Raw genomic sequence first — 6,172 nt, 5'->3', positions numbered from 1 at the left:
AGTGTTGACACAAAGCAACACCCTTGCATGTTTCATAAACTCCAGGAGAAGAAGCAATTGTCATTTCTTTTTCAGCTTTTTTCATTAGTCAGTGTTGAGCATAACCACATACACACACAAAATCACAGATGTACTTTCCGTTTCCATCCCACCTCATTAGTGCATACTGTGATTTGATTCTATATATGGTGATTATGAAAAAACAATTTATTTGGATTTTATGTTCCTGCAGTTAATTCAGATCTCTATCTGGACTGTGACAGAATATCCCAAAAGAATAGTTCTTCAAAAGCCAAACACAACTTGTATTTATCTTTATGGTGATGTAAAAACACTTCAAGGTGGACAAATGCCAACACGCCTGCTGGCAGAACCAACGATCTTCAAACTGAAGACAGAAAGCTGGGCCTGTGGGTTTGAACAGTTTGTGGGAAGGAAGCGTAATTAAAATAAATAAAGCAGAAAGATTCCGCCCACCTCCACCCCATTATTGTGGAAGACTTCTGCAGACAACCAACATGATGTGCTTTCAGCTGATCACTCCCTGTAAATTCAGAGCTCAGTACAGCAAGTCTATTTATTGTGTATATGAAAATTCAGTGATACCTGGGATTTTCCCCTCCAGCATAAATAATGAAAAATATATTTACACGAAAGCATCACTGGGAAGAAAGAGGTTTGAAACACAGGCCAAGCAAATCACATCAAACAATCTAAAACCAAACTTTCCTTTGTCAGATATCGTCTTGTAAAAAGTTTAAGAACTCCCTCACAACTTTAAGTAACTGTAAGAAGGGAAGGGCCAGATCACAGATTGTAAAACTCGAGTCTCATTATTTTAAAGGGTTCAACCTATCCTGTTGAAAGAACAGATTCAAGAATCTGTTTCTTGTTTAGTCTTGCTGACTTCTGAACGAAGATGGATGTGTGTACGTTTCCACGTAGGGATCACCTACAGATCTGAACTCCACTTTTTCCTCTGAAATACAGAAGTTGTTTAAAGCAATGGGTTATCACCAGTTGTCACCTTTCTAATCCCAAGAGAATGAAGAGCAGGGAAAAATAGAAAATCCATTTGTCTATCCAGCCATGAAGGGAGAGGTTAATACTAGTCTGTTCAGGGTAAATAAGTTATAGATAACTAACCACAGAATAATAAAGAAAAAGTCTTCATAAATTTGAGGCTATTTCCTCAGAACAATTACTGTCTTTCGTTACTCTCCATGATTCCACTTTTATTATATTTAGTGGTGAAACTAGGACCACTATCTGTAAACCCTGCAAAGTTTGAGATGTGTCAATTCCATGCAGGAACATTTCATATTAGCAGCCACAATATCAATAGAAACCATCTAAATGTATGAAGAAAAGTAGAGTATTGGCAATCAGGTATTTGGATTTTTTTATTTTCTTTACATTCACCCTGCCTAAGACATCAGAAATGTTTTCATTTTGGAGATGAGTAGACACTAAAGACGAAACTGCACAAAGACTTCTTCTCCATGACTGGGGAAAAATAATACTGACAGCTACTCACACTATCAGTACAATTGCTACCCTGCTGCTTTAATCTGTTACACAGTAGTCCATGGAAAATAGCTGCTGCAGTTTGCTGACTTCCAAATGCTTTTTGTTCTCAGTGGTTTTGCCGTTAGTTTTCTATTCCTCTGTTTCAAAGCTGGAGGGTCAGTTAGAGCAAATTCAGCTGACACACAGAAAGAACATAAACCACAGATGACTAGTCCCTACTCCTGCCCAGCCAGCCCGTAAGAGGTATTCTGACTACCCAAATAGGCTGCGTGGAAAACAAACATCTCCAGAAGCTACAGAAACTCTGTTAAAGGGTGTCATCATTTACCTGCTGTTATGCCTACACAAGGCATTCCACGGCTGTTCAGAAGCTCAGATGTAATTCACTCTCTCATTAAATCCTCTTAAGTCAACATTATCTCTTATGCCATGGAGCTCTTTATAATGCTCACTAGCACGTGTCACAATAAAGACACTGATTTAGTGCATGTAAGAGATATTATGATCCTTAATTGTCCCATTGACATACTGACTTCAAATCTGAGATGTAAATTCTTTACAACACGAACAATTTCTCATTTCAAATCAGATATTTGAAAAACATGACAAATGACAAGGTATCCACCTCAGATTCATCTAGTTGTCAGGTAATATCAATCTAAATATTAAAAGATACTTTTCCTCCTTGACCACAGTGTGCAGCTACCATTTTCTGGCAGTGCAGCATGCAACACCCTCTAAAGCACTAATAGATATTTCAATACTGTGTATAAGCTTGGCTCCACTCATCAAGACGTGTACGGTACTTCAAAAACCCCAAAGATGGCATAATCAAAGGTAGTGGGATGCTCTCTGTACCAGGGGCAGCTAACAAAGAACCCTGCTTCTGTCAGAAGAGTTGACTTTGAGGTGTGTGACATAAAACCTTTAAACTGAGTGGCACAGAGAAGGCAAAGATTGCCCGTTTACTTTGTTTTCTTTGTACTGGAATAAAAGTAGATGAACTTACGGGGGGGGCATCAAGGGAAACTACTAAGTAACAAGTTAAAACAAAACAAGTTGCTTGTTCAGACACCCTGCAGTTAAACTGGAGAATTCACTGATGCAGAATGTTACGGATGTTGCGGGTTCATAAGAAGCTGGACTAATTTGTCAAAGTAAAATATACTAAATGCTCTAAGGATCAAAGGCATAACTAAGACAGATACTACCATAAGCTGAGAAGAATTAATGCTGCCTTTTTCACTTTTGTCCTGTCTAGAAAGAAGCAGCTCACCTAGACAAACATGAGAAAAGCCAAACCAGTTCAGACTAGACGTTCTTAACCTTTAGTCTGCAATGCCTGAAATGCATCAGCTATAGCTTTCTTTTACCCCTTCCCTCCTACTATTATTTATCAGTTTAGTTTCCAGATCCAAATGGTTGGTGACAAATGTGAGTTGGGGGTGGGTGGGCTGGAGGGTGAGGAATACAGAGCTCTTCAAAGAACCATTGCTCCTCACACAGCATAACAAAATCACTTCAGTGAATTGAAAGTGCATTACCAAGAGTGTTTTCCTGGCCTAATTGTGTATCATGCTACCATGCAATTAAAAAAAAAAAAAGTACAGTAAAAGAGTTCTAAGAATTTCTTCCTCCTTATCCACAGCCTTCTGCTCTACAAGACCACTGAGGGTTCCTTGTCCCCTGCCTACAGCAATTCCTTATCTAGCTGCATGCTAGATAAAATGAAGTCTCATTATGTATTTTCTAGCTACAAGGAAAGAAGTTTATAGGTGCTAAAGGTACATTATCTTACAGTCCAAAATGCTGCTTTGTGAGTGAAGACAACCTTTTATTCTTTGTTAAGGATGTTTCCCTGATTTAATTGTATTTTGTATATTCTCTTGAGGAAATCGTATATTCCCTTGTTCAAACACAGGAAAACAATCATGCTACAGGCAATCAGCTCTGGAAAACAAATGGTTGAAGGAGGCAGTTCCTTTCACAAAAAAGCATCTTCAGTTATCAAACAGTATTTCAGAGACAATCGCATATTGAAAATATCTTCTGTTCTGAAAGCTTGGAGCGACGTGTCTTTGCACGCAGTTAAAAGAACAAAGTGATTCCTTGCGAGACCAGCAGCGCACTCGCACATACAACTGAAACGGACAGAGAGGTCTGGACGGGTAAAAGCATATAATAGCTGTGAATTATAACGCACAGTGAAAATGCATTTGGGGTTGGTCTTCACTACCTGCCAATCTTCCCCTGCAGCTTTTAATATGTGTGTGTCAGTCCTCTCAAGCTAAAAATGCAGTGAAGTTGAAGTCCAAGTGGAGTTCAGAGCTGATCTACCAACCACTTGTATTAAAAAACCACGCTGAGGAAAGCACACTAGATTACTAATGTGTTCAATACCTTGCAGCAACAAAAATGTTTGGTTTTTTTCTTTTTTCCCCCCAGTAAAAACAAACCTTTGGAAGTAAATTAAGGAAGAACCAAATGGCAAAGCAGATTGGATTCTTACTACCAAATGGTGTTTCAAACACAGTCTAATTAGGTGACAAAATGGACCAACATTCACTGAGACTAAGGAAGCAATTAAGTGCTGCGTATCATAGAGTGGGGGAGGCATCAGTTCCACGGGATTGTAGCACGAGACATTTGGCATTTAGCTCTCTAGCAACTTATTTATCTCAAGGGAAGAATGAAATGAATCAGAGTAGAGGGTGGCTTCTTCAAACTGAAGCATCTTCGTTTTCATTCCATTTTATGACGAGTGAGAAAACCCCTCCAATGGACTGATACAAACTGAGGAAAATTAGTATCCTCTGTACAACAGACGATTGCTCTGATCTTTGATGTTAGCAGCACTTACCCTTTTACCACAAAACTTGGTTTTGAGGCTTGGATATTTCATACATAAAATAACTTGAAAACTTGCATATTAAAAAAAATATTATTTGTATAGTTTGAATTTAACTTCAGATCTCAAGACAAAAGCAGCATAATCTGTTTGATTTAGCAGGAAGCATCTGAAAGCCTAAATTTACCAGCCATTTACTCTTTTTCAACTTCTTCAAAATTGAAAATAAGTCACATCTCAGACAGGATTATTCATACACAGGAACATACGCACATGCTGACTCATGAAAGAGCGGCACAGAAAGCCATCCCTGCACAAAGGTACACCAGGAGATACTAACACTATTAAATCTTGAGATTACTTTCATGATACTTCTTGAATACTACCTGCTCCCTTAATTATACTTGACTCAAAATGGATAATAGCTAAATAAAGAAATAATCAGTCCTAAATTTCATTGATTATTAACACCAATAACCCAGCCCTAGATACTGAAGTAAGCCTGGTTTAGAGGAGTGCTCTTGGAAAGGGCAACTCAGGTTACATTACAATGGCAGCAATGATTTAGGGAGACCGGAAACTCCCACCACTCTTGAAAAAGTTCGGTTTCCTTGAGGGACAGTCCTCATCCTGCATTCTCAGGGACAAATTACTGCTACTGGATCACTCTCAGCATCTCTGTTAATCCAGACATTGAAGCACAGTTTGCCAACACACAAATCACACTAGCTCTCTTTATGCATTTCCAACAGGAGAAACAGGTTTTACAACTGAGCTGCTGTGTTTGTCTTGATTACTGCATACACTGACATTAACTTTTACTTAATAAAACTAACAAAGATGAACATTCGCATACATGTACATTTTACATAGCACAATGCCAGCAAATAATGTGCTACTTAAATTTGTGCAGCTCGGCTTGTCAAAATAGCAAGTATTGAGAGTAACCCACGGTGTATCACAGCAATTCAGATAGACGAGCTAGACACGTATCCGCGTGCTGTTCTTCCAAAGATACTTTAAAAACTGTTTGCAGATGTCAAATGAATATTCTATGAGATTCGCTCAATGAATATTATTTAAAAGCTCTGCTAACTTTGCGAAGTACTTAATTGCTGTTAAAGCCTGCTAAATGCTTAGCCCCAGTGAATAAGACTGATAATTATTTAGAAGATTTATGTGATTAACATGGTAAAGTTAACTCTGAAGACATTTCCTAATAAAACCAAGTACCCTCATGACAGTTTTTTTAGCATTACCCATTTCATTTAAGTGACTTCTATCTAATGTACTTCACCAAGATTCTACACAAAATGCCATTTAAGAATGATGCAAAATTTCTAACATTACAGAGATCTTGCAGGTATTGATATAGAAAATATATCTTGAAGTATTTTCAAATTCTTTTCTCACTGGCAATTCTGTACTGACATTTATTCAACATATACACAACAAGATATTATTTGATGCATTAATGTACTTCTATTTTTTTGGAGAAGTCATATGATTCCCATCTATTGCTCTACTAGGTGTATTGCATAATTATAAAACAATCTCCAACATTGCTGTTACTGCTTTAGGGGAAAAATCTGCAAGCTATACAGAGACTGTCAGCAACAGAACACATTTGAATACTACAGGAGAAATTGGGCACTTGAAAAATTTTCCTATGCTCATGCTGCAGCCGTGACAACTGACGTACATCCTTTATTCAAACTTCCATCATTGTGGAGGTTAAGATGTAAGATACACGTTTTCTTTTCTACAGTACTGGAACACAGGCGTAAGGGAAAG

The sequence above is a fragment of the Buceros rhinoceros genome, unplaced genomic scaffold (assembly GCF_000710305.1).
Source record: "Buceros rhinoceros silvestris isolate BGI_N320 unplaced genomic scaffold, ASM71030v1 scaffold5015, whole genome shotgun sequence".
Taxonomy (NCBI): Eukaryota; Metazoa; Chordata; class Aves; order Bucerotiformes; family Bucerotidae; genus Buceros; species Buceros rhinoceros.
Note: the sequence above shows the minus strand (reverse complement) of the source record.